The sequence below is a fragment of the Eschrichtius robustus genome, chromosome 12 (assembly GCF_028021215.1).
Source record: "Eschrichtius robustus isolate mEscRob2 chromosome 12, mEscRob2.pri, whole genome shotgun sequence".
Classification (NCBI taxonomy): domain Eukaryota; kingdom Metazoa; phylum Chordata; class Mammalia; order Artiodactyla; family Eschrichtiidae; genus Eschrichtius; species Eschrichtius robustus.
Window position 1 is genome coordinate 68,811,655 of NC_090835.1, and position 10,004 is coordinate 68,821,658.

General features: G+C 41.3%; 1 non-coding gene across 1 annotated transcript; it reads left to right on the top strand.

Moving 5' to 3' along the window:
- The first annotated feature begins 8,923 nt into the window (after positions 1 to 8,923).
- LOC137774307 (small nucleolar RNA SNORA70) lies at positions 8,924 to 9,058 on the top strand. Its single transcript, XR_011075834.1, has one exon. It is a non-coding gene; the product is annotated as a small nucleolar RNA SNORA70 (small nucleolar RNA).
- Positions 9,059 to 10,004: the final 946 nt, after the last annotated feature.

Genomic DNA, 10,004 nt, shown 5'->3' on the forward strand with positions numbered 1-10,004 from the left:
AAATTTTTTTCTTTGATCTGGAGTCTTGAGTTTTAACTTTACTGCGTTCCAAATCTGCTAGTTTGTAAAAACCAAGAGAATTTGGACATCTACTAATCTAAAAGAAGAATAATTTCATTACACCATCATGAATTACATTGCTTACCAAATTTGCTAAACTTCTCAACTCTGGTCACAAACTGGAAGATTAAACCACCCTCTGTGCTGGTGGGACAAATCATGGTTTGATTGTATGTAGGAAGTGGAGTAAGGTCTATGCAAGTGGCAGGTCCCAAATTCTGGCAGCAGGTGTCCACTTCCAGACTGAAAGGGATGTTTCTATCGAGCAGAAAAGAAATGATCATGCATGCCTCTTTGGAGGAGTCCACCCTACTCCTGTTCATAGCTCCCAGTGTTCTGTTTTTCAGGTCACCAGGAGGCCCAGAATGTCCCCCGCTGGGCCTCTTTGGACAGGCCTTAGTTGGGCCACGTTAAAGTACTGTGGCCTAGAGTATGGGGAAAGTTGTGAGCTCTGGACAGCTGTTACATCTGACCTCCCCTGGACACCACTCCTTCGTCTTCCTCTAAATTCCGGAGTAGAGAATAGACCTCTTAGCCAGCTTTGTTGTAAGTGTGCCAACACCTGTTGTTATGAGAGGGGCCATCTCTGCAACCCCAGGGGGCTCAGGGGTGCCTGCACTGCCTCAATATATATATATAACTCAATATATATACCTCAATATATATATATATATATACCTCAATATACCTCTGCATTGAGGTATATTTTGCAAAATGACACTTTGTAACCCATTGCTCTTCATGTTACATCCTGCATCCTGGGCCCTGCTCCAAGACCTTGATCTTTCTTTCTGATGAAACAAATCTACATTACATTATGGGCAGAGAGCAATGAACAAATGGGCAGCACATGGAAAGGTTTGGAATGAATAATCCCCACCACTAGCCAGGGAATTGATAGAACTAGTGCTATAAGAGACATGGGAAGTTAACTGACATTAAGCATAAGTGTTTATGGTTTACTAAATGCCAGGCACTTTGCTACACGTCATGTACATTATGTGCTTCAATTACTACAACAGCCCTGTGTGGTATTATTGTCTCCATTTGATGAATGAGAAAACCGAGGACTTTAAATAAACTGCTCAAGTTTACATAGTTAGTATGGCAGAGCCAGAGCTGGATGTTCATTGACCTGTTTTATTTTCCTTTTGACCACACAGAAAGACTGCATTCTCCAGATCTCTATGTATCTAGATGGGACCATGTGATTGAGTTCTGGTCAACAGAGTGTAGATGTGAGATACTCCATTTCCAGGTTTAAAACAGTCCACCCAAACTTCCATTCTCTCTTTCTTATTTGCACAGCTAGAAGCCAAGGACTCACCCCACCCCCTCCTCCCCCTCAAGGACAGAGCCCAGACCCCTGAGTAACTGCTTGGAGGAGAGAGTCTCAAGGGAGCGGACTGGTGTACATTATACTGTAATGGCAATAACAAATAAACCTTGGTTGTGCTAAGCTGCTGACGTTTCAGGGGTTTATTTGTCACTACTGCATAATCTACCTACACTGAGTAAAACAGCTAGGTGAGTTGTAGCCAAGATTTTTGTGCAGGTCTGTCTGACTTCAACCAGTCTTAACCACCTCCTTACAACTAGCACAGAAGGATCTGCAGAGAATTTCTTTCTTTTTAAAGAATATTTATTTATTTACTTATTTATTTGGTTGTGCTGAGTCTTTAGTTGCGGCATGCGGGATCTAGTTCCCTGACCAGGGATCGAAACTGTGTGCCCTGCACTGGAAGCACAGAGTCTTAACCACTGGACCACCAGGGAAGTCCCTGGAGAGAATTTCTAATCTTTAACTCTGCCACTAAGCTTGTGTGGGATATTAGGTGAGTCCCTTAAATGACTCAGTTTTTTCATTTGTCCAATGAGAATAAAAATATCTGCCCTTCCAACCCCACAGGGTTATTGCAAAGATCAAATAAGACAATAGCTATGACATAATTTGGAAAAGAAGCATCATCCAAATGCAAAGAAGTATTATTACCTAACTCATTTTCTTGCCTCTGGTTAGGAATCTATCCTACTGACCTTAGAACTGGCATGAAACTTTTTCTTATATTGTTGCAGCAAAAATAGAAATGAGACTTTTCTTTTCTGATAAACAAGGAAAATAAGGAAACAATAAACAGGCTTGGAAACAGCATAAACAGGCCTGAAAGAGTTAAGCAATCTTGGTTATTCTTTAGCTGTTACTACTAACAAACACTTGTAGCTAGACTTGTCCTTCACAAAGGTAATTACTCTCTGACTCCATATGAATTACACTCTGTACCTGGCATCTTCTCCCCCTACACTCCCTTGCAGCACTCGTCATTTCAGAAAAAAGGTCACAGTCCGATAACTTAAGGGACACCAGACTCCGTTGCTGAGCCACCTGATGCCAGCTTTGGCCATGAATTTACAGATGAAAAGAAAAAAAAAAAGCAAAACTTCATTACTTTGAGCTTTATCACGTACCCCAGACCACAAGCCCTGGGTTATAAGCCTCTCTCTATTCCCCAGGGAGAGGGGCACAGTTCTTGAGGCAGTAGCCTGCTGTGTTCTCTCTGCATGGCAAAGAATGAAGCTACTTTTTTCTCGTTCCTCCAAACCTCTGTCTCCGTATTTCTTTTTGGCATCAGTGCACAAAGAGCCAAGATTTGGGGGACTTCCCTGGTGGTCCAGGGGTTAAGAATCTGCCTTCCAGTGCAGGGGACGCAGGTTCGATCTCTGGTCAGGGAACTAAGATCCCACATGCCTTGGGGCAACTAAGCCGGAGCGCCACAACTACTGAGCCCGCGTTCTCTGGAGCCCGAGCGCCACAACTAGAGACAAGCCCTTGCACTGCAATGAAATACTCAGAGTGCCGCAACTAAGACCCGACACAGCTAATAAATAAATTAAAATATTAAAAAAAAAAACCAGAGAGAGCCAAGATTTTGGCATCAATATCCCTGCCTCTATTATCCCTAATAGTTATTTTTTTGGTACCTTTAAATTTTAGCATAATCAAACCTAATGACTTGCAAAAGTAGTACAAGGAGCAGGAATTCCCTGATGGTCCAGTGGTTAGGACTTGGCACTCTCACTGTGGTGGCCTAGGTTCAATTCCTGGGTGGGGAACTAAGATTCCCGCAAGCCATGGGTGGCCAAAAAAAAAAAAAAAAAGTACTAGGAGCTCCTGTACACCTTTTATCCAGATTTCCTAATTGTTGATACTTCGTCTCATTTTATATACATATTTCTGATTTACTCAAAAGTAAGTTGGAGACATTGTGTGCTCTACCACTCCAAGGGCACTATGACCCTCCCAACACCTTGATTTCAGCCCAGTGAAAACTGATTTTGGACTTCTGACCTCCAGAGTTGTAAGAGAACAAATGTGTGTTATTCTAAAGCACCAAACACGTGGTCATTTGTTTCCGCAGCCATAGGAAATTTATACAATCCATATTCAAAATTTGGTAAGTGTCCAGATAGTATCCATTTTAAGACCAGGTGCAGCCAAAATAAATAAATAAGTAAATAAATATTTAAAAAGATAGATGTGTTATAAGGAAAATCTCCTTCTTCTTCCCCAGTTATTTACATAGTTATTTACTGATGCCAGAATAAATTTATGGAACCAATATATCATCTGCCAATATCAACAGTGTTCATGCGGGTGAATGTTCCCTAGTATGTCTGCCACCACTGCCTATGTCCCCAGGGTGAGCTGCAGCCACCCCCCTCACCTCTCCAGGAGATTCTTCAAGACAAGCAGTCTCATCCAGATCTCATCAAACATGAACTACTGTTTTTCTTCATCAAGTGTCCAAAAGCTCTCTCTCCTTGCCCTCTGTGTATGGGGACCAGTTTTGGATTTCACCAGAGGAACTCCCAAGTTTGCAAACCAACAGTGACTACAGTTAATAATACTGGCTTGTATATTGAAAGTCGCTAAGAGAGTAAATCTTGAAAGTTCTCATAGCAAGAAAAAAAAATTTGTAAGTATGTATGGTGATGGATGCTAATTAGACTTACTGTGGTGATCATTTCACAATATCTACAAATATGGAGTCATTATGTGTTTCTTTTTTTTTTTTTTTGGCCACACCACGTGGCATGTGGGATCCTAGTTCCCTGACCAGGGATCGAACCAACGTCCCCCACACTGGAAGCACAGAGTCTTAACCACTGGACCACCAGGGAAGTCCCGGAGTCTTTATGGTGTATTCCTGAAACTAACATAATGTTATAGGTCAATTACATATCAATTAAAATAATAATTTTTTAAAGTAATAATAATAAAAAAGAATAGACTCATGGATAAATGTAAGACCAGACACTATAAAACTCTTAGAGGAAAACATAGGAAGAACACTCTTTGACATCAATCACAGCAAGATCTTTTTTGATCCACCTCCTAGAGTAATGGAAATAAAAACAAAAATAAACAAATGGGACATAATGAAGCTTAAAAGCTTTTGCAAAGCAAAGGAAACTGCAAACAAGACGAAAAGACAACCCTCAGAATGGGAGAAAATATTTGCAAACGAATCAACAGACAAAGGATTAATCTCCAAAATATATAAACAGCTCATGCAGCTCAATATTAAAAAGACAAACAACCCAATCCAAAAATGGGCAGAAGCCCTAAATAGCCATTTCTCCAAAGAAGACATACAGATGGCCAAGAAGCACATGAAAAGCTGCTCGACATCACTAATTATTAGAGAAATGCAAATCAAAACTACAATGAGTTATCACCTCACACCAGTTAGAATAGGCATCATCAGAAAATCTACAAACAACAAATCCTGGAGAGGGTATGGAGAAAGGGAACCTTCTTGCACTGTTGGTGGGAACGTAAATTGATACAGCCACTATGGAGAACAGTATGGAGGTTCCTTAAAAAACTAAAAATAGAATTACCATATGATGCAGCAATCCCACTACTGGGCATATACCCAGAGAAAACCATAATTCAAAAAGACACATGCACCCGAATGTTCATTGCAGCACTATTTACAATAGCCAGGTCATGGAAGCAACCTAAATGCCCCTCAACAGACAAATGGATAAAGAAGATGTGGTACATATATGCAACAGAATATTACTCAGCCATAAAAAGGAACGAAATTGGGTCACTTGTAGAGACGTGATGAATCTAGAGACTGTCATACAGAGTGAAGTAAGTCAGAAAGAGAAATCAAATACCGTATATTAACGCATGTATGTGGAACCTAGAAAAATGGTACATATGAACCGGTTTGCAGGGCAGAAGTTGAGACACAGATGTAGAGAGCAAACGTATGGACACCAAGGGGGGAAAGCTGCAGGGAGGTAGGGATGGTGGTATGATGAACTGGGCGATTGGAATTGACATGTATACACTGATGTGTATAAAATTCATGACTAATAAGAACGTGCTATATAAAAAAGTAAATAAAATAAAATTCAAAAATTCAAAAAAAAAACAACTAATACTAAACTTTCTTTGGGTTACTTGTATGGAAATATGTTAATATAAATGTTTCAGACATTACATGAAATTCCTAAAAATCCTGTATGTTCTGGTATAATGTTATAAGTCATAATTGTAGTTATTATTTTAAAATGTATATCTCAGAAATAACTAAATTTCCTTGTCAATTGCATTATTATGAACTTTCATCAAATCTTTAACCGTGGTCATTTCTAAGTCTTTTGTCATTTACAAGTCTTTGTCATTTACAGACAGCTCTGGGTGTACTCTGATGCTTTTGCAAAAATGTTCCTATAAAAGAGTTTCACCTTCAAGGAATTCGTGGAAAAGACTGACAAGTACAGGTTTCTGGTAACTGACTATACTGCTGAACTGAATGAATAAGCATTTTCAGAACTCTAATGGAAAAATGATGAATTCATAAAAGTGCTAACAAAAGATCAAGATGAAAAAAAATAATTACATGGGACTGAGTGAACTGATGAGGATGATGGTAATTTTTGTGACTTTCTGTTTGAATAAAAGTAAATAAATAAATAAGTAAAACAGCAAAATAAAAAAAATCGTACTTAATTTTTTTAATTCATTAAGTTTAAATGCCAAAGTTTCGAAAAAATACCATGAAATATATCTTTCCCACCTTTATCTTTCACAACAGATAACCAGTTACTAGTTTCTTGCATCTCCTTTAAGAGATTGTTAATGCATTTACAAGGTAATACAAATACATAGTATCTCCCTCCTTTTTTATAGAAATGGTATCTACTATTAACACTGCTTGCCATCTTGCTTTTTTTCAAACAGCAATATGTCTTGGAGAGATTTCCATATCACTTCTTTCCATATCACACAAAGATATTTCTCATTCTTTTCTATAGCTACATAGTATTCCACTATGGTGTCTTACAATTTATTCAACTAGGGCGTTGTTGATAGACATTTAACTTTTCAGATTTTTGTTCTTTCTTTCAAACACTGCTTCAATGAAAAACCTTGTATACACATCATTTTGCACACCTGCAACTAAAACTGTAGGATAAATTCCTATGCTGAGTCAAAGGGTATATACACATGGGATTTTGGTAGACACTGTTAAATTGCCCTCAGTAGGAATTGTTCCAATTTATATATGCTGGTAATGTATGATAATTCCTATTTACCCATATTCATGCCTATTCTAAGAGTTTTCAATCATTTGGTTTTTTACCAATCCAGTAAGTAATAAAAGGTATCTGAGTGACTCAATTAGAATTAATTTTATTATGAATGAGGATGAGTACCTTTCCATATGTTTAAAAGACATTTATATTTAGTTTCCATTTGTACTTTTCTATTGAGTCAATAGTCATTTCATTATTGTTTTGTAGGAGCTTTTAATATGTTATATCCAACACCTTTTTTTAATATAAGTTTATTTATTTACTTATTTATTTGGCTGCATTGGGTCTTAGTTGCTGCACATGGGCTTTCTGTAGTTGTGGCAAGCAGGAGTTACTCCTTGTTGCGGTGCATGGGCTTCTCATTGCGGTTGCTTCTCTTGTTGCGTTGCATGGGCTCTAGGCAAGCGGGCTTCATTAGTTGTGGCGCATGGGCTTCATTGCTCTGAGGCACGTGGGATCTCCCCGGACCAGGGCTCGAACCCGTGTCCCCTGCATTGGCAGGCGGATTCTTAAACACTGTGTCACCAGGGAAGTCCCCCAACATCTTTTTAAAAGTCAGGTTTGGGCTTCCCTGGTGGTGCGGTGGTTGAGAATCTGCCTGCCAATGCAGGGGACGTGGGTTCGAGCCCTGGTCTGGGAGGATCCCACATGCCGCGGAGCAACTGGGGCCGAGAGCCACAATTACTGAGCCTGCGCGTCTGGAGCCTGTGCTCCGCAACAAGAGAGGCCGCGATAATGAGAGGCCTGCCCACCACGATGAAGAGTGGCTCCCGCTTGCCACAACTAGAGAAAGCCCTCGCACAGAAACGAAGACCCAACACAGCCATAAATAAATAAAAGTCAGGTTTACTAAAGTATAAATTACACACAATAAGGTTCACCTTTTAGTGGAGCTGCTCCTTTTATGTGGAAGGCCTTCCAGCTGGGGGTTTGTAGTACTTGGTGCTTTGAAGTACATATTTGAATAAATCAGGTTCATCCATTGCAGTAAGGGAGTTACTGGGAGGGGCTTACACTCAGGCAGAGATTTTGAAGGTCTCAGATGTACAGGCAGTGTGTACAACAGAAAGAGCGTAAGCACTGGACTCTATCGGGATTCAGCTCCTGTCTTTGCCACGTATTAAGTAGGTATTTTGTTCAGATCACATCACCTCTTTGGGTATCGGTTTCCTTATTACCAAAAAATCCTCAAAATCAAATCCCATCAGATAATATAATGAAAGCACAGTGTTTATTGGTGACAGAGACTAGGTGCTTTAGTAAATGTTAGCTTCCCCTTTCTCCAGTAAAAGCCACGTCACTAAAAATAACATGCCCGGGGACAGCAGAATGGGGTGTGTGTGTGTGTGTGTGTGTGTGTGTGTGCGCGCGCGCGTGCGCGCGCGTCTCATTCTGAACCACAACCTCAGGTCCTTCTGGAGTATTAAGCCACAAAGAGGCCACTTATGTTTCTGTTTCCAGCTTTCCAGTTTGCACCCCCTAGAGTCAGACTGAAAGCTTCCTGTGCCAATAAAATGGGCTCACAGGGAAAATATCGTATTTGTCTAAGAGAAGACATTCTAAGAGTGAGTAAGAACTCTTTTTTATTTTTTTAATTTTTATTTGTTTTTAACATCTTTATTAGAGTATAATAACCCTTTTTTAATAAGGATCTACTCAAAACCACCCCGACAAACCTGTTCTTCTGCCTTGGTGATTAGTGGCTGACACAGCTTCCTCCTGATACCATGGCCTGTTGGTCCAACAGCCTTCAATTAATGAAGAGGTTCAAAAAAAGAACTTGCTCCTCAGGCCCTAGGACTCTGGGCTTCTCTATTCCCAACACTGAACCCTTTGTTTTCTGTGAAGGAGGCAAGACAATCACAACAGAACTAATAAATAATTATTCCTCGTCACTCGGCCAGGCAAAAATGGATGGGGTCTGCTGACATCCCGTAGGTGCCAGGTGGGCACCCTCATTATGGTCCTAGTGTTGTTCTCACTTGCCCAGGTTAGGTGGTGAAAGCCTCGTCTCCAGTCATTGGCCTTGGAAAACAGGAGCTCCATCACCTCCCAGTTGATTTCACCTGCAGGGTAGAATGGGCTAAATGTTGGGTGAGGTCCTCAGGAACTCCCCTTGCTCTCACCAGCCACAGCCATGAGTTCCCAGCCATAGCTGTGTTTACACCCTTCTGGGGGGCCTGGCATGAACTTCCACAACTGGGGCCCTATGTTCTGCTGTTGTTTCCAAACAAAAGATCAAGTTTTATTGCAGCCAATTAAGCAGAATGTGCTCTTTTCCCCATGGGGACCTGGTGTGCAATGGCTGCAAACAGCAGCCTCCTTGGTAGTGCACGCAGCCTGTTGCCCGTATGGGTTGCCCTAAGGGGCCTTGGAGATAGCCCTTTCCAGTGGACATTCATGACTGGCATGCTGTCCCCAGTCTAGGCTCCAGACGGGTATGTGCGGTGCCTTTGGAAAGCCTTAGGGCACAGTGGCCAGGGTCCACATTGGCAAGTCATAATGTCCATCCGCACCAAGCTACTGAACTATGAGCATGTGACTGAGGCCCTCAGCAGGGCCAAGTTCAAGTTCCCTGGCTGCCAGAAGATCCACATCTCCAAGAAGTGGGGATTTACTAAGTTTAAAATGGATGAATTTGAAAACATGGTGGCAGAAAACGGCTCATCCCAGATGGCTGTGGGGTCACATACATTCCTAATCGTGGTCCTCTGGACCCTAATCGTGGTCCTCTGGATAACTGGTGGCCCCTGCACTCATGAGAGCCTTGGCGCTGTCCCCTCCTTACTTGTGCCCACCAATAAATCCTACTTTCCTGTCCAAAAAAAAAGAAAGATCAAGTTTTAGCTTTCTGAGTCCACTTCAGTGTAGTGAGGTCTCAGTTCAAAAAGAAGTTAGGGGGCGAGGTCACAATGATAGATCCTCCCCAGTGAGACATCTGTGGAAGTACAGCTCAGAGAGCAGAAGCAAGTCCACCTCCAGGTTTCAGTCTTTCCCCTGAATTTCAGGGCCCTGAGGTCTGGGAATGGAACTAAGAATTATGGATTCTGAAGTGTGCCTAATAGAAGACTCAGCAGCCAATGATGGCTGCAAAATATAAATCTCTAATTGGAAGCGAGAGGGAAAATGCCTCTAATTCCATAGCTCACCTCTTGTGTGGTTCTGAAGTGGCCCGGAAGGATTTCTGGATGTGGAATTCAAGAGATCTGGGTTTTTAGTACCAATTCTTATTACTGACAGTGCCAACACTACCCATCAGTTACTGTGTGCTTACCATGTACTAAGTGCTTTATGAAAAATATCTCATTCACTCCTCACAGCCACAAACC